The following is a 26,727-nucleotide window of genomic DNA, read 5'->3' as shown; positions in this document are numbered from 1 at the left end:
TGATATGTCGTGCAGAAGATCGATTCAGGTTCCGTCTGAAGGGAGTTCTCTGTGCCTCTTGGATTTCAATGCCTTTTTCCTTCCCCAGTTCAGGGAAGTTCTCAGCTATTATTTCTTCAAGTACCCCTTCAGCACCTTTCCCTCTCTCTTCCTCCTCTGGGATACCAATTATGCGTATATTATTTCTTTTTAGTGTATCACTTAGTTCTCTAATTTTCCCCTCATACTCCTGGATTTTTTTATCTCTCTTTCTCTCAGCTTCCTCTTTTTCCATAACTTTATCTTCTAGTTCACCTATTCTCTCCTCTGCCTCTTCAATCCGAGCTGTGGTGGTCTCCATTTTGTTTTGCATTTCATTTAAAGCGTTTTTCAGCTCCTCATGACTGTTCCTTAGTCCCTTGATCTCTGTAGCAAGGGATTCTCTGCTGTCCTGTATACTGTTTTCAAGCCCGGCGATTAATTTTATGACTATTATTCTAAATTCACTTTCTGTTATATTATTTAAATCCTTTTTGATCAGCTCATTAGCTGTTGTTATTTCCTGGAGATTCTTCTGAGGGGAATTCTTCCGCTTGGTCATTTTGGATAGTCCCTGGCGTGGTGAGGACCTGCAGGGCACTTCCCCTGTGCTGTGGTGTATAACTGGAGTTGGTGGGTGGGGTCGCAGTCCGACCTGATGTCTGCCCCCGGCCCACCGCTGGGGCCACAGTCCGACTGGTGTGTGCCTTCTCTTCCCCTCTCCTAGGGGCGGGATTCACTGTGGGGTGGCGTGGCCCGTCTGGGCTACTTGCACACTGCCAGGCTTGTGATGCTGGGGATCTGGCGTATTAGCTGGGGTGGGTAGGCAAGGTGCACGGGGGCAGGAGGGGCAGGCTTAGCTCGCTTCTCCTTAGGTGATCCACTTCAGGAGGGGCCCTGTGGCAGCGGGAGGGAGTCAGATCTGCTGCCGGAGGTTTGGCTCCTCCGCAGAAGCACAGAGTTGGGTGTTTGTGCGGAGCAAGCAAGTTCCTTGGCAGGAACTGGTTCCCTTTGGGATTTTGGCTGGGGGATGGGCGGGGGAGATGGCGCTGGCGAGCGCCTTTGTTCCCCACCAAACTGAGCTCTGTCGTCCGGGGGCTCAGCAGCTCTCCCTCCCTTTGTCCTCCAGCCTTCCCGCTTTCTGAGCAGAGCTGTTAACTTATGACCTCCCAGACGCTAAGTCGCGCTTGCTGTCGGAACACAGTCCGTCAGGCCCCTCCGCTTTTGCAGGCCAGACTCCGGGGCTCTGCTTGGCCGGCGAGCCGCCCCTCTGCCCCGGCTCCCTCCCGCCAGTCCGTGGAGCGCGCACCGCCTCGCCGCCCTTCCTACCCTCTTCCGTGGGCCTCTCGTCTGCGCTTGGCTCCGGCGACTCCGTTCTGCTCAGACGACTACAATTTAAACTATGTTTTCAGAAGAAGGGGAAAATGAGAAGTGACACACACAGTGAAAAATAGCATATAACGTATCTTGTTTCACAGGAACATTGAGGACTCTCCACTTTGATAGAGGTCAATCAGTCAGTCTGGTCTTCCTGGTTCTACCATAAGATCTTTCTTATCTGTTGTCTTTTAGAATGGCATTTGTACATGTACTGGAAGAATGTCGTTTTGAGCCACGCAGTTTTAGTCCTCTATTTATTGTAGTTTTGAGTTGTAGAGCTCCTTCAAATACCATAGAGTTTGTTACAGATTATTTTCAGCAAGATAAATTTAGCAGTCTGGTACTTCAGAAACAAAACTCACTAGTCTTCCATTCCCCCTTGCCCCAAGTCTTGCTCCATATTGTAAAATAAAAGCCAACAATCTCCTCGTGCATAATCCTTGAGAATATCTGTCTTCTAGTCACTGGCCTGTGTCCTCTGCTACTCCCAGTAGCTGTTGTTTTAATGGCTCCAGTTATAATATGAAACAGTATCTTGAGTAGTATAAGAAAACACCCCTTTTAAGCTTGTCTTAGTCATCATTCTTTTCTTCTTTGTCAAACAGAGAATAATTAAAAGGAGATGTTTGGAAGATGCAGCTAGGGTGTGTGGGGGGCATTATTTTCTCAACAGTGTATTTCCTGCCTCTCTCTGTGGATTTACACTAATTCAAGGTGAGAATTAAGTTATTCCAGCACTACAAGGCTTCAAATTATCGAAGTCTTAATTGATTTAAATTGCAACCTATTGGCAGAAAGAGCTTCTCTCACAACCTTCACTCTTAAAAGACTCTATTGAATTCTGCAAGGCTGTAGCTAACACCTAAGAATAGGCTGAATTTTCCTTATATTAATATCAGCTTTGTGAATAAAATTGTCTTCATTCCAAAGTAATAAGACAATAACCAATCCAAACATTTTGACACTGAAAGCTTATTAACTTCGAACCTAAGAATAGTAGACTTCTCAACAGCCCCCATCTCTTTTCTTCCTTGAGTCAAATTCTCATTTTAGGCTCTGTTACTTGTAATGTGCCATTCCTGGTTATCCTTGGACCAAGCACATAGCTGCTAGATAATGCTGTTAACACTTTTAGAAACATGTGGGTCGTAGCTGTTGGGTGGGCAGTAACTGTGTCAGACTCAGATAAGTCTCTCATTCTCCTAATTTTTAGGGTAAATAAAATTAAAATAAAGTAACTTATCCACTGTACACAGCTAATGTGTGGTGGACCTAGGAAGTAAACAGTGTCATTCTAGAACTCATTTCATATCATCATGCTGTTTTGCCTCCTTATCTTCTGGTTTACACAGATGGACTGATGGAGTTGAGAGACTGTATATACAAATGGACAATGGGAAGACTATATATACAGTGGAATTCTGACCCATAATCTGCAGCAACCAGCTCAAGAAGCTAACATATTTATATAGTTACCTGTCCAGGAAATCAAACTACTATCTCTTGGAAACTGTTTAGGAAACCAAACAATAATCCCTGTAGCAATTGGTCCCAAAGAGTCCAGGCTTGATTAATAACTGACATCCTGCCAAGTTTTTGCCCCCATTTCCAGTTTAGCACCAACTGGAGAAGGCTAACCAATCACATGGGATGCCCATGTCTAGTTAACTCGCCTACATTTCCCCATGCCAACAGCCTCTAATCAGGACATAACTGAAGCCTTTTTTTTTTTTTTTTACTTCTGCACTATGAAACATTCCCACTTGTCAGCCTGCTTTTGAGCCTCTGCCAAATACCAGTGATAGTGGCTGACTCCTGTACCCTGAATAAAAACAGTTGGCCCTTGAACAATGCTGACTTGAACTGCACAGATACACTTATATGTGAATTTTTTTTCAATAAATAAACTACAATCCTGTAAGTGCATTTTCTCTTTCTTAAGATCTTCTTAACATTTTCTTTCTTCTAGCATAGTTTATTATGAAAATAAAGTATATAGTGTATATACAAAATATATGTTAGCCAACCATTTATGTTATTGGTAAGGGCTTCTGGTCAATGGTGGGCTATTAGTAGTCAAGTTTTGGGAGAGCCAAAAGTTATATACAGATTTTCAACTGCTTGGTAGTTTGGTGCCCCTAAATCCTGCATTGTTCAAGAGTCAACTATAGTCTTTACTTGCTCTTATTTGGGTGATCTTTTTTTTTTTTCCACAGACATGTCTTTCAATGAGAGGGAAAATTCTGTATTGACAGAAAGTAGATCTTGGATAGGGTGTGGTTGATGTCTTTGAAGACTTGAAGCCCACGTGTCAAGTCAGTTCTTAGATATACTGGTCTAAAGGGTCTAAACTGTGGAAGGTGGGTAAAGTTGCTTTGCAAAAAAGTACAAAGTGAGAAGATATGAAATGTTAGAACTGATCCTGGCAGAAATCCTACATCTAGTGGCTGGAGAAAGCACTATTAGCCTGGAAAAGACTGTGAAGAGATCGTGGGGCTAAGAGAGAAACTAGGGTAAGTGGGACCAGGGGCATGAAGGGAAGAGAGGTTTTAGAAGGAAGTGATTGACACCATGTAATGCTGAGAGCTGAGTGATTCAGCAATGTGGACATGTGATGGCCAGGATTCCAGACTCATGGAGGTGGAGTAGGAAGAGAGAGAAGGGAGGACTGAAAGTTGAGAAAGTTTAGAGAACATAAAAATATACTGGGAGCTGGAGTAGAATGTAAGGATCAGAAGTGGTTACTTGAAGGTATCTTAAGTTTGCACATATTTAAACATTTTTAATGTTTATCTTTGAGAGAGAGAGAGTGCAAGAGGAGAATGGCAGAGAGAGAGGGAGACACAGAATCTGTAGCAGACTCCAGGCTCTGAGCTGTCAGCACAGAGCCCATTGAGGGGCTCAAACTCACGAGCCATGAGATTATGACCTGAGCTGAAGTCAGACGCTTAGCCGACTGAGCCACCCAGACACCCCAAGTTTGCACATATTTGAATGTTGACAGGAAGGATCCACTTGAGAGATGTTTGTTGATTAAATGGTAGAGGAAAAGGAATAACCATGCCATGGTCCTGAGGAGACTGGAGAAGAGAGAGCAGCAGCTTAAATGATAGAAAGAACAACTCATTTAATAAGAGAGAAGATGAGGATTGTTGTCTAGGTCAGTGGATTTGTCGTTTTCACAAGGGTTCCTTTGGAAAGCTTTGATCTTCTGAATAATATGAAGTGAAATGGGAAATGTTTCAAATAATCACTGTAGAAAGTAGGCAAATGACAGAAAGACTTCCAGGCATAGTTGAACACTCATTTGAGTTTTAAATCTTGAACGTATTGTTACATCAGTAAATTGACCTAAGAATGTGATGTTGTACAGCATAACTGACTTGAAGAAGTGAAGTCAATAGAGAGATGCCAGGCTGGGCTGAGAGAAAAGAGAACATTCATGAAGGATGAGGTGACATTAGTTTCAAGAGTGGATATGATGCAGAACTGAAGTTTGGTGAGAAGTAGATGGTGAAATAGCCCCAGTCCTCCAAGGTTTCAGAAAGGAGGAGAAACTTTGCAAGTATTGATTGAGTCACACCAGTGTATCAAGGCACCTTAGCATATGTCCTCTTTGGATCATTTTATAAATCTCCTAAGAACACTCTTAGTGCTTTATTGAATGGAGCCCAATTTGGGAATAATACAAAGATAATTATTTTCTTTTTTTAAGGTTTGTTTATTTTTGAGAGAGAAAGACAGCACAAGTAGGGAAGGGGCAGAGAGAGAGGGAGACACAGAATCCAAAGTAGGCTCCAGGCTCTGAGCTGTCAGCCCAGAGCCCGATGCAGGCTTGAACTCACAAACTGTGATATCATAACCTGAGCTGAAGTTGGATACTCAACCGACTGAGCCACCCATGTGCCCCAAAGATAATATTTCTAGCTTAGGATGCTTCCCTGGTTTTCTATTACTTTTTTGAAATTTCTATTACATGTGTCTTACACCCATGAGCTTCAAACTGGAATGGGAGAAAAGATGTCATTCTTGCATAATAATTATTAGTATTGAGTGTTTACAACAAGCCACAGACACTGTGCCCAGTGTTTGCCTACAATATCTCATTTCACCCTCACAACCACCATATAATTTAGATACCATTATTATCTCCATATGACGGTCAGGGAAGCTAAGGTTTATGGAGCCTCGGTGACTTGCTGGAAGTCCCTCTGCTAGGCAGTGTTGGTGCCAGGACCAGAAGCCAGGCAGGACCTTCTCAGGCAAAATTGTGATGTCAGCAGCAGTGAGCTCCCAGAACTTCCCAGTTGTCCTGCCACATGTCTCCCTTTCAGCTTTGCCTTCTCAGACCTTGCCAAACACCCCCACCTCCCCAACATGACACATCTTCTATCTATCTTCTTTCCAAGCAAAGCAATGAAAACAACCTTGCTGATGGGCTAATCGTGTACTCCCAGACGTCATATTCATAATTTATTAGGAAACTTTCTGAAGACCGTGGCCTAAATCAAAGAGAGAGCTCTAATGGTGCTTTTACTCTCCCATTTTCAAGCCATTCTGTGCTGTAAAGCTGCAGAGGAGGGAGCAGTACTCTTTTGATACCCTAGGGCCCTAAAATCAAGACTTTGGAAGCTCTGTACCAAATCACACTGTCATCTTTATCAGCAGAAGTGAGCAGGTCTGTGGGGGTGGGAAAGGAGAGACCTAACAGAGAGTCTCAGCTCACCAAAGCTCGTGTGAATTTGGAAGCAACTGCTCTGACGTGACCCTTGAACTTCCCAATCACCCAAAAAAAGAGTCATTCTTGTGCACGTGTGTGCATTGAAATTCCTTTAGGTTTTGTGTGTGTATGTGCTTTTTTAAAATAATTTCAGCTTTATAGAATTATGATTGGCAAATAAAATTATAAGCTATTTAAACTGTACATCATGGTGATTTGATAGAGGTATATATTGTGAAAGTGTCCCCCCAACATCTAGTTCATTAACACATCCATCACCTCAGGTATTCATCTATTTGTGTGTGTGTGTGAGATTTCTTAAATGAATCTCCTGTGTGCTTCCTAGGTTCTAAAAGTTAAGCAATGACGGGAAAGGGGGATATATTCCAGGCAGAGACTGCAGAAAGCATCCAAAGGTGGGGTTCCCACATTTCAAACAGTTTGGCTTGATTTTTAGTCACCTGTGCCCGCTTTTTTCGAGAGAAGGTCAAGATAAGGCAGTTGAGGAGGACATGTGTTGGCAGGGGTCAGGATACTACACAAATTAATTGGGGGTGGGAAGCAAAGGAGATGGAGATAGATGAGTGAGTAAAGAGGGATGAGTAAATCAGGCAGCTCGGATAGAGATGGGAACAATGTAAGAAAACCAGGCAGATGCCTTAGAACCCCAGGGAGCAGCCTACAGAAGCGTGCAGAGGGAGTAAAAGAAAAATGAACACCTACACACAGCCCACAATGATGAGCTTCCTACGGTAGGAACACAAAGGCAGACCACTTTAAAGCCACTTTAAAAAAGCAAAGGGAAAATAGGAAAACTCTCGCAAACTACCCCTCCATGTATCTTTCTTTCTTCTAAGTAGGATGTCTCTCATGCTCCTGCTCCTGCTGGTCTTATTATCCTCTCTGTTATCACTTAAATCTATCTTTCTGCCCTCCAGATATCACCAGAAATCCCCATTTGTCTAGAAAGCCTTTCCTGGCTAAATGAAAAGAGCTCGCACTGACCTCTCCTTGCAGCAGACTGTCAGAATGCTCCCAGAGCACACGACAGGCCTGCTTCAAGAAGGTTCTCCTCACTGTAAATATTTAATCATCAGTGGTCTCAGCACTGCATTAGCTCCTGCCTTAGTGTGCCCTATGTATGCTGTGGACTGAGTTGTGCCCCTGCCACTTTGTATGTTGAAGCCCGAACCCCCCAGTGTGACTGTATTTGGAGATAAGGTCTCCAGGATGCAATGAAGGTTAAATGAGGTCATGAAGGTTAAATTAGGGTGGGGCCCTAATTCGAAAGTACTGTGGCCTTATGGGAAGAGGAAAGAGAGAGTTCCTACCCACGCTCCAAACCCCCAACCCTCAGTCTCTGCCACCACATGAAGACCTGCAAGAAAGTGGCTATCTGCAAGTCAGGAAAAGAGCCCTCACTAGAATCGGAACCCTGCTTGAACCTTGATCTTGGACTAGTGGTCCTTCAGAACTGGGAGAAAATAAACTCTTGTTGACCGCACCCAGGGTATTTTATCTGGCTATGGCAGCCTGAGCAGTCTATGGGCGTGTGTGTGTGGGTACAGGGTGTCGGCAGTTGTGAAGAGTGTTGGTTGAATTTAGGTCATCCGTGATAAAATTAAAACTCCCACAAGGCAAAAACTGTCAACTTAGCTGCATTTACCGTAAGCACAGTGTTTATATAAAGCAACTACCTAGTAAATACCAGTAGACTCTGCGGTTTCTTTTAATGTGGGGGTGACACGTGTCTTTTGCCCATTTCATTTATGCATCCAGTTGGCCTCCCCACCATACTGTCCCCATCTGCCTTTCCTAAACGTCTATTGACCTGAAACCAGTTACAGCAAAACTGCATGTTCTGGATGATACAGGACAAGCTTGGAGTGGAGTTAGCTAACAATCTGGATTGTTGAGAGGCTCTGCCAGTTAGGTGCACATCTCTCTCACTCTAGAGAATTGCCATTACACTAAAGCTGTAGCCAGCTGTATGTATCTTTAGGGGCAGCCTTCAATTCAGATAAATGGCTTCAAGTAAGGATTCCCGCAGTTATCAAGAAGTAGCTATTCGTGCTGAGCATCAAGTAATGTACAGAATTGTCAAATCACTGTCATGCACCTGAAACTAATATAACGCATGTCAACTAAGCTTCAATCATAAATTTTTTTAAAGAAGAAAAAAAATAGGTAGATGACAGCCTAGCTGAAAAGTGCTTTTCCCACTACCTTAATCATTGTGTTGTGAAACTGTCTAGAAGCCTGGAAGTAATTAGATGCTATTAAAAGGGGGTGGAAAGGCAAAGCTTTATTCTCATCCCTGGGCCAGGATACCCACACCGTAATTTATATCAAGGAATCCTTCCCTCTCATTCGGAAAGAGGGTGGCCCCTGTGGGGCTTCTCCTCAGGTGGAGATAATGTGCCCCTGCAGACTTACCCTCTTTAGTCATCAGAGCCTCCAACTCAACAACATGGACCTCAGGAAAGAACATTAGTAAGATTGGCAAAAAGCATGCGTTTGCCTCATATAAGACTTGAGAGCCGGCTGGGAGAATAAAATGGCAGTGGCCATTCAGCTGGAAGATTAATTCTGGTTCTATTCCCATTGTTGGGGACAGGGGTGCATATTGAGATCTTCATTTTTCTGACAGTCTTTGTTTTTCTGCATTATACATCAGCACCCCAGAAGCTTTTTTTTTTATGCTTAACTTCGTATTGCATGTATCAGTGAGCAAGGCTGATTCCTAGCTCTTGCAGGGTGCTGGCCAGTTACGGGGAGGAGCCCATGTTCAACACACCCCCCTCCTCCATCCCTACTCCCTATCCTCCATGAAAACCAACAGGGGTCCTGAGGCTAGCAAGAACACAGGTCTTTCTCCCAACAGCACTGCAACCTTGGTGGGATTAAGATCTTTGAGGCCCTTAAACCATCATAAGTCAAAGTCAAAAATGTAGAAAGACCTAGAAGCAACCTGAGTGGCTCCATTGTTTAAGCGTTCCACTCTTGATTTCTGCTCAGGTCGTGATCTCACAATTTGTGAGTTTGAGCCCCACGAGGGGCCCTGCACTGACAACACAGAGCCTGCTTGGGATTCTCTCTCTCCCCTCTCTCTTTGCCCCACCCTGCTCATGCTCTTTTCTCTCAAAATGAATAAATAAACTTAGGGGCACCTGGGTGGCTCAGTTAAGTGTCTGGCTTCGGCTCAGGTCATAATCTCACAGTCTGTGCTGACAACTCAGAGCCTGGAGCTTGGATTCTGTGCCCCCTCCCCCATGCCCTGCCTCCTCTGCTCCTCCCCTGCTCATGCTCTGTCTCACTCTCAAAAATAAATAAACGTTTAAAAAAAATTTTAATAAACTTAAAAAAAATTGTAAAATAAAAAAAATGTAAACAGGCCTACCCAGAACAATCATATAACTTATTCAGACCTGGACACTGACCAGAGTGAAAGGAGGGGCTGTTGACACACAAACGCTGGGGCAGTAGGTGTGAGTCAGGAATGTTCTGAGCAAGGGGATGTGTGATTACCCTAACCCAAAACCATAAGAGGTGTAAGAAAGTTCTGTTTCCATGATGACTAATTTGATTTGGAAATTTTGGAATTTGGAAGTTCTTACCAAAAATATTTTGTAGCCTACAAATATAGTTGTGTGTGTGGTTTTTTTTAATGTTTATTTATTTTTTAGAGAGACAGAGTGTGAGCAGAGGGAGGGACAGAGAGAGAGGGAGACACAGAATCTGAAGCCGGCTCCAGGCTCTGAGCTGTCAACACAGAACCCAACACAGGGCTTAAACTCACAAACTGTGAGATCATGACCTGAGCCAAAGTCGGACGCTTAACCAACCGAGTCACCCCGGAGCCTCTGTTTTGTTTTTGAATTGACACTTGGGCTACTTATTGTTGTTAATGGTTCTCAAGTGTAGTCTCTGGACCAGTATCATGAGAGTCATGTGGAAAACTATGAAAAATACAAATTCTCAGGCTTAATCCAGACCCACTGGGGTGGGGTCCAGCAGCTTGTGTTTTAATAAGCCCTTCAGGTGATTCTGATACACAGGTTTGAGAACCATTGTGCTGGTCATTTCAGTCCCTGAGGCAGCTTGTTAAGGGGGTTTCACCAGGAATTTGCTTGGAGTGGTTTCCTACCCAGTGGAAAAGAGAAATGATCATATAATGATAACCCTGCTGCAACCAATCTCACCTGTACCTAGTCCTCTATTGAAGTCGTCATCTGTTGACTAGTTGTCTGATTCTGAAGAAGGCAGCATCTGCACAGCCCACAGGTCGGGTTTTATAAATGGCTTTAGTTCCTTGGGACTGGTCCTCAATTTAAAGCATGCAAATATATTGTTTGACTTTCAGACCATTGTGTTTCCAACACACCTTCAGAAATGTGTTATGTGTCATAGAGGAATGTCTGGACTTCCTGGCTGTGTGACACTGGGTAAGCAATTTCTCCATCTTCCCTGCATCGATCAGAGTGGCTTAGGCAATGCTGTGCCATCAAACAACCCCCAAGACTCAGTGGCAAGACAAAAAGGCTTGTTTCTTGCTCTTATGTCTGTGGTAGTTTGATAGAGTGGAGAAGGTGGGAGGGTCCTGCTCATTGGAATAAGTCAAGGATCAAAGTCCCCATTCACAGACATTGCTGATTTCCATACAGAAGACAAGAGAGTTCCAGAGTGTCTGTCAGCAATTAAATGCTCTAACCTGGAAGTGACATATTTAACTTGTCACAATTCCTGGGCAAGGACCAGTTAGTTCCATGGCACAACCAACCCATGGGGGGGCGGGGGATCAGATATGAAACAAGACATGAGAAATTAGTTACATAGTAGGTAAGAAAGTGGTAAGTGTGGGGAGGGATAGGAAAACAGAGCAAGTAAAGAGGATGGATGTACTGTGTAAATGAGAAAGGTTTTAATTTTAGGATGGTTACGGTAGATCTCAGGGGGAAGGAAACTTTTGAGCAAAGACCTAAAAGAAATGGAGAAGTCAGCCATGAATATATGGGGGGAAGAGCATTCTAGGTAAAGGAACAGAGGCAACAGCTAATTCAGGTGCAAATGCCATTAGATTGGAGTGTACTCAGTATGTTCAGGGCCAGCAAAGAGGTTGCTGGTATGGACACTGAGAGGGGCGGGGAGTTGGGTGTAGGAGGTGAGGCCAGGGAAAGAAAGGAACCAGATCTCAGTCTCTAAAGACTTTGGCTTTTACTCTGACCACACTGAGGATGACCTAATTATAGGCATTTGGGAACAGGAGCTGCATGATCTCACTTGCATTTTAAACTGATTGTTCCGGCTGCCTCATTGAAAATAGACTATAGGATGGCAAAGGTGGAAGGAGGGAGACTTTATAGGAAGCTCCAGTCCTACCCTAGACACAAGATGGCAGTTTGAGCCAGGGAGGTAGCAGAGAGGTAGGGAGCAGAGATCAGGTTCCAGATGCATGTGGAAGGTAGAGGCAAGGGAGGTTTCCTGACAGATTGGATGTAAGGTGTCAGAGAAAGAGAAGTGTCAAGGACCCACTTCAAGGATTTGGCCCACAAGTTGGAAGAATGAAGTGGCCATCACCCAAGATAGGGAAGGCTGAGAGGGGAGCAGGATTGTGAGAGGAAGGTCAATAACTCACATTTAGTGTGAGATGGAGAGACAGCCTCTTTTGAAAGGCAGCCAAAACCAAAGTGTTGACCATCTTTAAACATCAAGGAAGAGAAGGAGAGAATCCCACACTTGAGTACAGGCTAGCTTACCTGATTTCACCAATCCAGATACAAAAGAGACAAGGGACAGTTCTTTAGATGAAAAACTATGATTTTACTAGTTATTACATGTTTCATAGAGATGCCTCAGAATACAATAGGCTGACCGAAGTTGAAAATTAGAAAACTAGCAATTTGCCATGTTCACCTTTGTATTCATTGTGAGTAAAAAATCCATGGCACATAGAAAAACGCAAGTATTTGATAAATGAATGAATGAAATCCCTTTCCTCCCATATCCCCCAAGTATGAGCAATGGAATGTCACAGAGAGGTGTAATGGGAGAGAAGGAGAAGCACTCGAAAGCCATGGGCTGAAAAGACTAATCACATGGCCTAACGGGGACTTTGTATATTGACCTATCCCTGCTATCAAAAGCAGTACACAGCCTTACCTTAGAAGTAGCCGTATTAGTTGGAAGTTCTTTTCTGTTCCAGAAAAGCGTTCCCTTAAGATAACACATCTCAGGATACCTGTCAGGACAGTAAGACTCAATCTTCTGACTTTCTTTCTTCTCTGCAGGGGTAAAAAAAAAAGTCCCATTTTAGTTTGTTTCTCTCTGGCATTTGTGGAAAAGGTATCAGTGTGGCATTTTGGAGCAATTGTGTTCATTTCTCTAGAATATGGGTGGCGTCCAACCTCCGTGTTTTATGTTGAAGGCCCTGGCAGGGGACCCAATGTGCCTGTAACCATGAGACTAACTTCCTCACATAAAACAGAGGCATCTGCTACCAAAACAAATGTGTTTCCATTTCATGCCATTTATATTTTATGAAGTTGTTTAAATTACGCTGATGGCAAATTAACACTAAGCTAAATGCCTTACCCCATGGCAGGAATGACAACATTCCCTCTCGGAGACAGGGTTTCAGGGATTTATGTTGCAAACAAAGGCACAGAAATAATGTGAATGCTGATGTTCCTGAAGCACGACCAGTGTCTCTGTGGTAGATATACTCAATAAACAGGATTGTTTCTGGGAAAAGAGTAAGAACCCAAGTTTTGGAAAGGGAGAAACCCATGAAGGGATTTTCTGAGCAATGTTAACTGCTGGGAAAAGAGTATAATGCATTATGTTGAAAGATAGTGGAGTGGGTCTGGGGATGGTTTTTCTTATGCTCAGCAGACTGAATTGCATTTGCCTTCATCACTAGACATAAATACCTAAGCAGGCCGCAGCCCTGAGAAGCTTCGAGGACATTTTTTATTTCACGTGCATACATTAGTCAAAACTTCACTATAGACAGCAGTGGTGGACACACCCGATTTCTCCCCGACACATAGGTAAAACGTGTTGCAGATTCTTAGTTTTCATGTGTGTGTCTGTCTGTCCTTCCTTCCTTCCTTCCTTCCTTCCTTCCTTCCTTCCTAAAGTAATGCCATGCCTTTCTTTTCTTCACCTTCTTTAAAAAACATCTCTGTGACTCAAGGAGAATCACATTATGGTGATTCACAATTGAGAAAATTGAGCAATTCAAAGAGGTCCTTCAGAGAGAGGCCTGCTGTTCAGCAGTAGCTCCCTGAGGTCCTTCATTCTCAGGTGAGGAATCTTTGTTATTAGTAACTTATTTACAAAGCACTCGTTAGATCCTGGTGTACTGGTGCATTATCTCATTTAATCCTCACTGTGACCCAGTGAGGTAGAGACTCTTACCTGTACATTTGTACAGAGGAGAAAAGTCAGACATGGAGAGGTGAGGTTGACTTTCCCAAGGCAAACTGCTAAGAATGAGCACACTTGCATGAGTTGCTTTCCCTAGAAATTAAATGCATTCACAAATGAATGAGACCTCCTTGTACTTGGACTAACCCAGCTAAAGGAAGCAGAGTAAGCAGTGGCCTTGTCAGCATGCTAAGAAGACTAAGTAAAAGAGGCTCCTGCTAATATAACCTGCCCCCCCACCGCCACCACCAACAACAAGCTTTCATTGATGTGATCACTCAGTCCTTTGAGTTGAGAAGTGGATTATACACAGTAAGGTGTGTAAGGGAGGCTCGATTGTCAATGTAGCATGCTCCAATTCTGGGGTTGTTTCCTATCTATGTCACTTAAAATCTTATTTAGGCCATGGTTGTTGTATCTTTACATTGGGAATAATTATTATTATTGAAAGCATAAAGGCCAAGGTGCTTTAAAAACCCGGTGCATTATGCCAATATCATATATGAATGGTGAGGTATTTAGAGTATGTTTATATCTTATGCAGGGAGTAGGTTCCATATCAGGATGTGAGAAGGCAGAAATCATGTGTAACCTCACTCCATGCTTCCAATCTTTTAGGGGTCAGAGTTTTCATAGAAAACAATAATAATGATAGGTCACACTGGACATCCAGCTGAGTGATGTTTACTAGATAAAACCTTACAAATGTAAGCTGAATACCATCCAGTATCTCTTTGCCCCTTGAGATATAGGGGAAAATTTTGTACTGATTCAAGTTCAAAGATCTCTTCAGGAACCTAAAAAATTCCTGGAGCACTGATGCTCTTTTTATTTTTTATTTTTTCTTGTAATAGTTTTATTTATTTTTCATTTTTTAAGTATACTTTATTGTCAAGTTAGCTAACATGCAGTGTTTATAGCGTGCTCTTGGCTTTGGGAGTAGATTCCCATGATTCATCACTTATATACAACACCCAGTGCTCATCCCAACAAGTGCCCTTCTCAAAGCCCATCATCCACTGACACTGTTTTTAAATAACAGCTCTGTTGAGAGAGGATTCACATACCATAAAGCTCACCTTTTAAAATTGTACAATATAGTGGATTTCAGTATATTCACAGAGTTGTGCATCCACTCACTAATTCCAGAATATTTTCATTATCCCCAAAAGAAACCCAGTACCAGTGAGAAGTCAGTCTCCATTTACCCTTACCTCGGCCCTTGGCAAACCCTAATCTATGTTCTGTCTCTATAGATTTGCCTATTCTGAATATTTCATACACATGGAATCATAGATGCAGCCTTATGTGTCTGGCTTCTTGCACTTTACCAAAACATTGCCAAGATTCATTTATGTTACAGCCTGTGTCAAAATCTCTTTCCTTCTCATGGCTGAATAATATTCCATTGTATGGTACTCCACATCAATTCATGGGCATTTGGATTGTTTCCATTCTTTATAATAATGCTGATACCAACATGCACATGCAAGTTTTTGCATGAACATACGTTTTCAGTTCTCTTGGGCATATACCTAGGAAAGGAGTTGCCGAGACCTACGGTGATTCTGTTGAACACTTTGAGAACCTGCCTCCAAAGTGGCTACGCTAGTTTACATTCCTACCAATAATGTAGGAGGATTTTAGTTTCTTCACATACTTGCCATCAATTGTTATTGTCTCCTTTCTTGGTTATAACCTCCTAGAGGGTGTGAAATGGTATCTTATTGCACTTTTGATTTGTATTTCCCTAGAGACTAATAATGTTGAGTGTCTTTTCATGTACTTTATTTGCCATTTGTCTATCTTCCTTGGAGAAATGTCTGTTCAAATCCTGTTAACATTTTTAATTGGGTTTCCATTTTATTATTGAGATGCAAGAGTTCTTTATATATTATGTATACAAATTCTTAATCAGATGTATGATTTGAAAACTTTTCTCTCATTCTGTGGGTGTCTTTATACTGTCTTAATGGTGTTCTTTGGTGCAAAACATTTTTAATTTTGATGAAGTCCAATTTAGTTTTTACTTTTGTCGCCTGTGTGAAAGTTACGTTTTCTTCTAAAAGTTTTATAGTGTTAGCTCTTATGTTTAGGTCTTAGTCCATTTTGAGTTATTTTTTTCTATATACAGAGATTCTACTAATGCTTTGATACCTTTGTCTTTGGGCTCCTACTTCAGTCCATAATATCCCCATTCTCACACCAACACACAGGAAAACCAGGCCCTTCCTTGATTTCTATGCACACATACAGACACACACACATACCCAAACTCCTCTTCCATAAAACACCCCTGGGATAAACTTCACAGAAATTTTAGTAGTCACATGATATATCAGATGAACAACCTAATATCACATTTTAGACATCTCTAAGCTTCAATGTTATTTTAGCTGATGGCTGTTTCGCTGTTAATTATCCCCAGTACAATCCACTTACTAAATGGTTCTTTTCTTCAATTCAATCCTCTCTCTCACCTGCTCTTCTCTCCAGGCCTCTCAAGAACCAAAACACAAACTGCTCTCATTTTCTCATGTAACACAGCTTAACATCCTAATTTACTTACTTGAACTCCTCGCAAGAATATATTTTCCCCCCACAAGACAGTTTCCTCCACAACAGGAGTTTTGGGACCATTTTTCATACCATTATTCCATGCACATTTGGGTGGGGTAATAGACAGAGTCTGGTCCTACGGGTAGAGAGCCTCAGTACCTAAAAAGCCAAAAATAAGAATCACCAAATGAATAAAAGAAAGGCACAAAAAGGGGAGACCAAAAACACATTTGATGATGACCTATTTGAGCATGCTGCCAAAGATAGAAGTAGCAGAAGGGGAAGGGGTCAGCTCGAGGTGGTGGGAGTTGTGGAGAGATTAATCAGTGGAGAGGGGAAAGAAACATACTCTTCAATACACAAAGTTCTGATGTTTTGATTATACAGAACCACACTCCTTTGGAGCTAGGTACATTTTGTAATTCAGGGTTTTTGAGATTTTAGAAAAGTGTTACAGTAGAGATGCCATGTGTTACAGAACACCTTGGGTCGGGTCTGAGACAGCATGCCATAATCAAACAAAACAGCAAGTGTATATACCATGAAGTGGGATGAAAACTCCAAATAACTTTATATCTGCTTAGGTCTGGTTGTTTTGCCAAATGAGTTACAGAAAAAAAATTTCTATTTTCAGTTTTGGTTTTTCTTTTCTTAGTTCTAAGCGCCATATTGTGGAAAACGCAAGATCTCTCTGTAGGCAATAAGCTGTTCTTCACATGTTGTCTTTTGCCGAGACCACTCAGCAAGGCTGGTGATGATGAGGATGCAGATGAGGATGTTCCCCAAGTGCTAAACTTCTTTCTAGACGGTGTATTATATACCAGTCATTTGCCACGCAGGCCAGCTTGGCTGCTGAGAAGCAGTCCCTTTAGCCTCACCCCCCACCCCCATTTTCTTTTTAGATCCAGCCTTTTGTAATTTACTGCAGGGAACATAGTCAGAATTTAAGATGATGAGCAAATGCTGTTCAGGACAATAATGTGAACTCAAATAGGAGAAAGAAATCACTACAGAGAGAGAAGAGCAGGGAAGGAAAGAGGGGACCAGACCAGGTTTACAAGATTATGGAGCTTTCCTGCAAAACACGGCTGACAGGCCATCCCAACTCTCTTTGGAATGCCTTGAATGATAACAAGCACATAGATCTAGAAGGAGTGACCGAGGGCCGTCATAGACTTGATTTGCCTTTTTCTTAAAGGGATCCTGAAGCAGCTTTGATATAGTAAAGAATGTTCACCATTTGCATTCAGGATGCTCATTTTTACCCAACCTCTTCTTCAATATGACTTTAACGTGCATGATTCAATTTCATTAGTGACTATTACCATTTTGCCAGTGTCATTGTGATAGGAACATTTGATACAGATCAGCTCACATATTGATAATATCCCTGCCATACAGGTGCAAACATCCTTCTATAGTCTGTGAAGAAATGGAGGTTTGGACAGGTGAGCTAACGGACACACATTGTACAGTAAATAAATGATCTGTTTTACTGGCATTAGACACAGCTCTGTTTGATGCTGAAGCTCATGCTGTTTCCATTGCTCAGCATACCTCGTGACTTGATTCACCAATTTTGTCACTGTCCACATGGATATTGATTTTACTGTATAGTGTAGACACCCACAAACCTGGCTTCAAATCTAAGCTTTACCATCATTAGTCATATGACCTTGGAATGGTAATGATAGTAGTGTTATTTCTTCACTATGTATCAAGCACTATTCTAAGAAATAGAGCATAGAAACTACAAGACACTTGAAATATCCCAAGAGAAGTTTTATGATAAAATAAATTTGAAAATCCTAAATATATTCCCCATTATAGATTCTCAGTGCACATTTGCATCATAATGATGCTGAGAAGTATTTGAGGCTGAAAAAGAATGGTTGAACCTTGGGAGTTTCCCAAATATTTTGACCACAGAACCTCTTTATCCAGAGTTTATCTGTTAACACCTGCAGGTTCCATGGAACAGACTTTGAGAAATGCTAAGACACATACAAGTCCTTTGCATGCTTGTATAAAACACATGATCGCCCATGGTATTTTGTGCAATTATAGTGTACATTTACAAGGAAAACAGAGTTTCTTTGGGCCAGATAATGTGTCTGACACTATCTTCTCATTCTACCCATGGGTTTATACTTGGATGTATATTTTTTTAAATAAAAAGCTTTTTTTGAGTTAGGTCTTACTATCCAATTCAGCCCCTCTAATCCTAGTCAAGGTTTCTCTCTTTTACAAAACCTTCCCAACACTCCCTCCTCACTTGCCCACAGGGATCCCTCTGTTCTCTGACCTGTCTCAGCACTGACTGTCCCCAAGGAACTGGTGCTTCACATCCGTCTCTAAGAAACTAGAATTATGCAGAATTAAAATGTCCCACATTTGATGGAGTTGAATAGGATTAGAGCAAAATTTTGTGAGAAAACCACAGTTTTAAAAGAAAAGGCAGCATTTCCTCACTAGAGTTCCAGAAAAATTGCACAAGGGGAAGCTGCTTTATTTCTTTATTTTTTTCTTTTCTTTCTTTGTTTTGTTGTTGTTGTTTTGTTTTGTTGTGTTTGTTTGTTTGTTTGTTTGTTTTTTTGCATTACGATTCAGTCCTGAGTTCACAATTACAAAAATTTCTTTTATCCAACATAGATATTAAGATTGAGTCTTCTAAACTTGGACATGGATTTACATTTCATTTCTCATGTATCTTTTTGTAAAAATACAGCTTTTTTGTAAAAACTCTCTGCCATGGATAACTCCTTGATTATTTTTTACTTTGAACTCTTTCCAACTGTATTGCAATCCCTGAGTCTCTATTCAAAATCACTTTTAAAAAAGTGATGAAATGCAACATTCCTAATTGAAATTTATCACATTATTTATTAGCGGGGGCCCCTTTCAAAATTGAAGTTGTAAAATCAAAGTCTGATGTTTACTCAATTTAAAATGTCGTAAATATGCTCAGTGCTGCTCTTGCAAATGATACGCTCTTTGGCCTTCTGACTAATGCACTGATGGGGATGTTAGCTGCAGTAAAGGAAAATGCCCATTAGCCACTTCCACTGTGAAGTTCAAAAAATAAAGAGTAACTTGAGGGCATGACACTAGCTATCCTTGAAGAAGCTGGGTGTTAGGTTGGGGGCAGGTTATGAGTGAGTTAAAGAATTACACACTAGTAAGATCAGCAACAATGAGGTATACGTACAAAGAGTTTGTGTCAGATGCTATTTTACCACACTGAAAACAACCTCAATGTGGTGCTCCTTATACACAGAGAATTAAAATTAGGCAGAGAAATAAAGATTAATACAAATTTCTATCGCCTCATATAATAAAAGAGTCAGAAAAGACTTGAATGTGAAAATCTTGCGATTTACTAAAACACAACTACACACCTGAGCAGACACTTTGGAAGCAAAGGACGATTTGTTTAAGTCCCTGTGCTTGAGTGCCATATCATTATTTAAATCCAAGTTGTGATTTATGAAAACGAGCAAAGGATAGGAATCATAGCTATGTCTCAAATCCAAACTGGCAGTTACTTACAGTCATTCACTTTAGTTCAGGATATAACTGGATATCGATCTATGAGCTCCTCATCCAGATTATTCCTACCCATGTACAGGGCCTTGAATGTAGTAACTTCTCAATAAATACTTGCTGTCCAGACTAGTCACGTAGGTAGATAGACCATAACGAAGACCCACAAGGAAGCAGGCAGCCCTCAGCAAGACTGTTGCCTTGACTTTAGAAATGTGCTTCTGCCCTTTACCAAAATGCCTCATAATCTTTAAATTCTTGTCATTCTGTTTCTTCTCCATTGATTCCTTCATTAATTTAAACATCATTCATTCAAAACCTCTTCTTTGAGCTTATTTTCTGTTTCTGGTACCAGGTACGCACTCCGCCCTCTTAGGGTTCACGATCTAGTAGGAGAGATAGAAAAAAAAAAAAAACAGTGAAAAAGATATATAAAACCATAATGGGATAAATAATAAGACTAAAACTGATGACAAACACCCAGGAGGGATGTACTGCTTGTGCATGACAGCTCTAAGTGAACAGAAACATGACCCTTTGAGAAATCCCTGCATCAAACTGATTTGTATTCACTGATATGCCAACAAAGCACTACAGAATTTATTTATTTATTTATGTATGTATGTATGTATGTATGTATGTATGTATGTATGTATGTATTATTTATCCAGTTGTTTCCTATCCTTGCCAACAATTGATGTTACCTAACTATCTTTTAGCTGTTCTTGTGAGGGTACACGGACATCTCACTGTGAATTTAATTACTCTGATGACCAATGATTGTGGAACATAATCTTTTTCTTTTTAAGTTTATTTATTTATTGGGGCGCCTGGGTGGCGCAGTCGGTTAAGCGTCCGACTTCAGCCAGGTCACGATCTCGCGGTCCGTGAGTTCGAGCCCCGCGTCAGGCTCTGGGCTGATGGCTCAGAGGCTGGAGCCTGTTTCCGATTCTGTGTCTCCCTCTCTCTCTGCCCCTCCCCCGTTCATGCTCTGTCTCTCTCTGTCCCAAAAATAAATAAACGTTGAAAAAAAATTTAAAAAAAAAGTTTATTTATTTATTTTGAGACAGAGAGAGAGAGACAGACAGACAGAGCACATGAGCACATACACGAGTAGGGGAGGGGCAGAGAGAAAGAGAGAGAATCCCAAGCAGGCTCCACACTGTCATCATGGAGCCCAATGCAGTACTCAAACTCACAAAACATGAGATTGTGACCTGAGCTGATATCAAGAGTCAGATGCCTAAATGACTGAGCCACCAAGGTGTCCCTGTTGAACATATTCTTATGTGCTTACTGAACCATCCATTATTATTTATAAAATATCTGTTGGATACTTTGCCCATTAGAAATATTAGACTGTTGGGGCACCTGGGTGGCTCAGTCGGTTAGGCATCTGGCTTCAGCTCAGGTCATGATCTCGTGGTTTGTGAGTTCGAGTCCCGCGTCAGGCTCTGTGCTGCCAGCTCGGATCCTGGAGCCTGTTTCGGATTCTGTGTCTCCCTCTCTCTCTGACCCTCCCCCGTTCTCTCTCTCTCTCTCTCTCTCTCTCTCAAAAATAAACATTAAAAATTTTTTTTTAAAAAAAAGAAATATTAGACTGTTCATCTTTTGATTAATGTGTGGGACTTTTAAAAATATATTCTGGGCTTAAGTCCTTTGTCAGATACACATGTGGCAAAAATGTTTTCCCTTTTCATTTTCTTATTACTGTCTTTCAAGGAGCAGAATTTAATTTTAATTAAGTCAAATTGATCACATTTCTCATTTTAAGATGAGTGCTATGTTGAACCAATCTAAGAATTCTCTGCCTACCCCATCGAATATTTTCTTTTTGTTTTTTATAGCTTTTAGGTTTAATAAAACTCTGATCCATCCTGAATTAATGTTTGTGTATGCCGTAAGAAGGAATTTGAAGTGTCTTTTTTTTTCTACGCAAATATCCACTTGTTTGGCTTGAGAACATATTCTTTCCTCTTTGAATGATTTATATGACTTTGTCAAAAATTACTTAACTGTGTGTATCTGGACTGTCTATTCAGCTTTAATTATCTGTTTACTTTATTTTACTGACTCGGGTCCTTGGACTCTCCAAGCAAAAGAAATTTACCAGGGGCCAAATCAGAAGTTCTGAACTAGAGGCTTCTACTGCGGCTGATGCGTCAGTTGTAAAGATTAGAAACCTCTCTAACCCAAAGAAAACATTACCAGAGACAGCCCACTTTTCAAGGAAAAATATATACAAAGATGATAGGATCTTGATTTGCCTTCCTTAGTTAAAAAAACAACAAAAGAATCTTGCTTTAAAACATTTCTTTCTGACCCGAGAGAGGTTTCTTGACTGAAGAGTAGCCTACTATCGATGGAGAAGACTCATTTTTTATTCATCCTCTTTGAAGGCAGTAGAGCTTGGGGAAGACTATAGATTTTGGTGTCTAATCTGAGAAACGACAATCTGAATCCATACTCTTCCCCAGGTCTTCCATGCGAACTTGAACAACTTATTTAACTCTTCAGAGCCTCATTTTCATAAGCATTTTGTTTGAAATACAGTACACTTAAAAATGCATGAAATATTTATATATAGTTCAGTGAATTATCAGCCAAAGAATTCTGTGTAACCACCACCTAAACCAAGATGTGGACCATTGTTGCCAGCCCGTTGGAATCCCCCAATGGGGTTTGGAGGCCTCTCCAGTGGCTACTCCTTTCTCCTCTCCAGAGTAACCACTTTCTTGACTTAGTTCTAACACTAAAACTATGTGTTGTACTCTTGGTAAACTTTATTTACACATGAAATCGAATTATATGCATTGTCAAGTATCTGGCTTCTTTCACTGAGGCACATTCCTGTGTCTGTAAAATGAGGGGAAATGATGCATACTTTATACTGTGATCATAATTATGTTGGAGCCATGCAACATGGAAGGTGCTGGGCTTCCCTCCAGTTTCTGGAAATGCTGAGTGTTTTCTCCTCCCTAGTTCTGTGTTCACAAGCAGTGCATACATATATTGAAGTGCTAGTGACAAAGATGTGGTCTTTGGATGTGAAAACACTGCATAGACCTGACCTTGCCTTGAGGTCTACTGCTCAGACATGGTCCTTAATCCTGGCGGTTAACTCTTCTCTATGCCATTTCCTCCTGTGCAATAGCCATTCCTCCTCCATTCATCTCCAAACACACTCAGTTGGTTTGTGTCCTGGGAGATTATAGAAGTGACCCAAGCAGGTTTCCAGGTAGAACAATAATCACAAGTCCTCTTGCCTGAAGACCCACTACATATGGGCCACTCTACTGATTGCCTCCCGTGCCTTATCTCATTTAATCCTCACCACAGCCAAATGAGGAAGTATTCATATTATTCCCATTGCAGAGATGAGAAACTGAGGCCAGAAAGGTCTTGAAAGTTTACCCAACCACTAAGAGATGGAGTTAGGATTTCAACGGAGGCCATTTGTCTCCAGAATGTGAACTCACTGCTGATATGCAGGTACAAACAGATAGTGTCATTTTTTTTAATGCAATCTTTTAGGAAATGCTATTGCTTATAGATTTCAGCTTATCATTGGAGAAGTTCCTGGTTGAAAAAAATAATTGGAAAGTCTGTTATACTCTCCTCTCTGTCCTTATGAAGAAATGTCTTCTGCATCTGGCACTGAATGGAGTTCAGAAGACACGAGCCATATGAATGCCTCCTTAAAAGCCCTAAAATTTAAAGCCTAACTCTGTTTTTATTGTGTTACACCTGCACTGGAACATGTCAGGTTATTTGGGAAAGAGTTTGGGGGGATTTTAGTACCTTGTCCTTTTTACTACCATTTTCTTCTTTTTATCTATATAATACTCTTACCTCTTTCTTTATTTTTCCTGACCAGTGATCACAACCCTATAGACTCATTCTATGGTGCCACTTCAGAAATCTAGAGAGCCACTGCCAGGTTTAATTCTATGAAGTTGCTGCTAAGAAGGACCATTTACACATTTTATGATAATTTATTTAATATGTCCCAGTTTAAATATCTATTTAGTGCTTTCTTTGTGCATGATCCCACACTAGGAACTGTGGGTAAAACAAGAAAATGATATGACATCAGCCCCATCATCAGAGTACTTAAATAAAATTCAGTTGGGGAGGAGGACAAACATAGAGTCACAGCAAGTTAAGCATTAGTTCAAAGTAGTAGCAGAAGTGTTATGATCTATGAGAAAGAGGACATCAGAGGTGGTTTCAGAACAATACTAGGGATATCCAGAGAAAATGGGGATCCCTTGGTCATAGAAAAGGTGGAATGGAAGGTGTTCCTGGAGGATGAATAGAATCTGCAGTCAGACCGTAAAACATTCTGGATGATGAAATGTGGCTTTGACCAAGGATTCAGGAAGATATGGAGGGAGGAGGTATAACGTGAATGCTCTTGTTGCCTATCGCTACTGTAAAAAATGACCACAGACTTAGTGGCTTCAGAGAACACAAATATATTACCTAACAGTTGTGTATGTCAGAAGTGCACAGTGAGTCTTATGGCTGAAATCACATTGTCGGCAGAACTGTATTCCTTTGGTAGGCTCTGAGGAAAAGTCTGTTTCCTTGGCTTTCCCAGCTTCTAGAGGCCACCTGAGTGTGTTGGCTCATGGCCCCTTCCTCCATCTTCAGGGCACATTACTCTCTGCCTCTGTCATCACATCTCTGACTCGAACCCTTCTGCCTTCCTCTTATAAGGTCCCGGTGGTTACATTGTGCCCATTGGAAAAATCCAAGATTATCTCCTCATGTCTAAATTAACTCAGTCACATCTGCAAAGTACTTTTCGTCACGTAAGATATATTCCCAGGTTCAGGGAACAGGACCTAGACATCTGGCGGGGGGGGGGGGGGGTGGTGGGGAGGCAGGCAGCAGACATCATTCTGTTAATTACAGTCAGCACCATATTGAGGAGGTCTATAAGTGACGGGCTTTGAACTTCATCCTACACACCACAAAATCATCAAATGCTTCAGTCTGGGGAAGCATTTGCAAAGTGGGCATGGGCAAAGTGCAGACTAAAAGGTAGAATAATGTGAAGAAAAGTGTAGAGGCAGGGAGACCAATGCAGAGACTGTTGAATCTGTCATTGGACAGCATAAGTGTGTTGTGTTGTGCTTGCATGTCTGTGGGTGTGTCATGTGTGAACAAGACACCTCCCCCACATGCCCACCCACATTTGCACTTGGAAACACAGTCTTTGCTCTAAGTGGTATTTGCTTAGCCATGGAAATCAGCTGCCTGGGAAGGACTGTGACCCTTCCTGCCTTCCAATATGCTAGAATAGGAATAATACATCCGTACTTTGGTTTCTAAGGAATCATCGTCATGCTTAAAAATATGGGCTATTCAGAGCTGGGAACTACCTCTCCAGACAGCCTCCCAGGAAGTTCCCAAAGGGGTTTCCAGTCTTAAAGGGATAGTCTGTGATGGGCAATTATCTGAGCAGCAGTGATCTCTGGAGAGACTTTTTTTTTTTATCTATGGCAGGGACTAGCCCATTGTGGCAAGCCAGAGAATTGGTTTGATTAAGAAGAGGCCTGAGTGGTGTTCACAGCAGAGTTGAGATGCTTTGCACTAACTCTCTGTTGCTTTCCCTTTCCATATTGTCCAGAGCTTGGAATAAGTTGTCACATACAGGGAGTTTTGACTTGGAAATTTCCTTGTTGAAACTTGCTGTAGCTATGGTTCCATGTGGTATAAAATTGGGAAAACAAACACAAAAACAACAACAAAAAGGAATCGAATGAATTAGCAGACTTGTGATAGACCAAGAGATTTTTAGGGGAATTCTCATTAACATACAAGCAAGGGCTAGAATTGCCTCTGTGGCAAAACAAATTCAGATAGTTCAGGAGTTAGCAAGCCCAGATGGTTTATTAACTCATTTGGGGGCCCTATTATCAGTATAGTGGCTTATCTTGGGTAATGCAATTAAGATGGGGTCAGATAGCTGTACCTTAAGACTTGATAACATAGAATTTTCAGAACAAAAGTATGTGCGCTCAGCAATGGAAGAGGAAATTATAATGTTGGTGTTCAGACTTTAAGGAATTACAACACGATCTGAAAGGGATGGACGTTAATAACGAGCCCGTTCTCTTCTTCCCAAGGCAGAACGGTGCAGCAGAGTTATTTTGGTGGCGTTTAACTATTATGACATTCAGTAGCAAAGAAAGATCCTCAGAAATAAGCCCAGAAGTCTCTGAGTGAAAACATAAATACTCAGCTGTGTTTTTAAAGACTCGGTATTTTCTTTCTTAATTGTGTTTACCTTTTAAGCAACAACAAACAGAAGCTAAAAACTTGGCAGAGAGTTGCTTTTTAAGGAGAATGTCTTCCTTTGCTGCCAAATGAACACGCCTCTCTTTTTCACTTGGTTCTTTTTCTTTAAAAAAGAAAAAACAGTGATCTTTCCCATTTTCTTCATTCAAGAACATTTTTACCCTTTAGCCATCAGGAATACTCAAGACCGTAGAATGTGGGGTGTCCCAGAGAGGACAAGTCAAGGGCTCTGTTTATTGTTATGATCATCATTATTGTTATATTGCATTAAATCATAACAAGCATTTATCAAAACTCAAGGCATGGGGCAGTAAAGATACACTAGACTGGGCGAAACATCTGTGTAAACAACTAATGACTACACAGTACAATATGGCATCTGTGCTTAAAAATTACCGAGAGTTTTATTACTGTCAAGGGAGATGACCTCTAGTGAATTTATGCACATGTTTGCTACCTTTAAAGAGTTGCTTCCCTCTTAGAGCAAAACCAAATAAACGGCAAAGCAGTAGCAGCCTACCCTTTTTCACCCTGTCGCTCATGCTTGGAGTGGAGGACAGAAGGGAACCATTGCCCTGGAGTCACTGCTGTCAGGTAGTAGCCGCAAGGGGCAGGTGACCTCAAGTCAGGGTCTCTGGCCACCCGGTGGCCTTTTCCTTAGTACTCCATCTGGAAATAGCAAGGCTTCACATCTAGTTATATATCTCATGCATGATGATCCTGATGTTCTGGTTGTTAAACCCTCTTCCCTGCCTGCCCAGAAAATATCT

The 26,727-nt window shown here is 41.5% G+C and overlaps 1 protein-coding gene and 1 long non-coding RNA gene across 12 annotated transcripts in view; one reads left to right on the top strand and one right to left on the bottom strand.

The window, feature by feature from the left end:
- Positions 1–26,727, top strand: part of TRPM3 (transient receptor potential cation channel subfamily M member 3) — an 803,483-nt gene that overhangs the window by 443,179 nt on the left and 333,577 nt on the right. The gene's annotated exons all lie outside the window — the stretch shown is intronic.
- Positions 12,274–14,267, bottom strand: LOC123593114. The gene is made up of 2 exons (XR_006710132.1): positions 13,538–14,267; positions 12,274–12,399 (listed from the first exon to the last, which is right to left on the bottom strand). It is a non-coding gene; the product is annotated as an uncharacterized LOC123593114 (long non-coding RNA).

The sequence above is a fragment of the Leopardus geoffroyi genome, chromosome D4, assembly GCF_018350155.1.
Source record: "Leopardus geoffroyi isolate Oge1 chromosome D4, O.geoffroyi_Oge1_pat1.0, whole genome shotgun sequence".
NCBI lineage: Eukaryota > Metazoa > Chordata > Mammalia > Carnivora > Felidae > Leopardus > Leopardus geoffroyi.
Note: the sequence above shows the minus strand (reverse complement) of the source record. Positions and strands in the feature narration are given on the sequence as shown.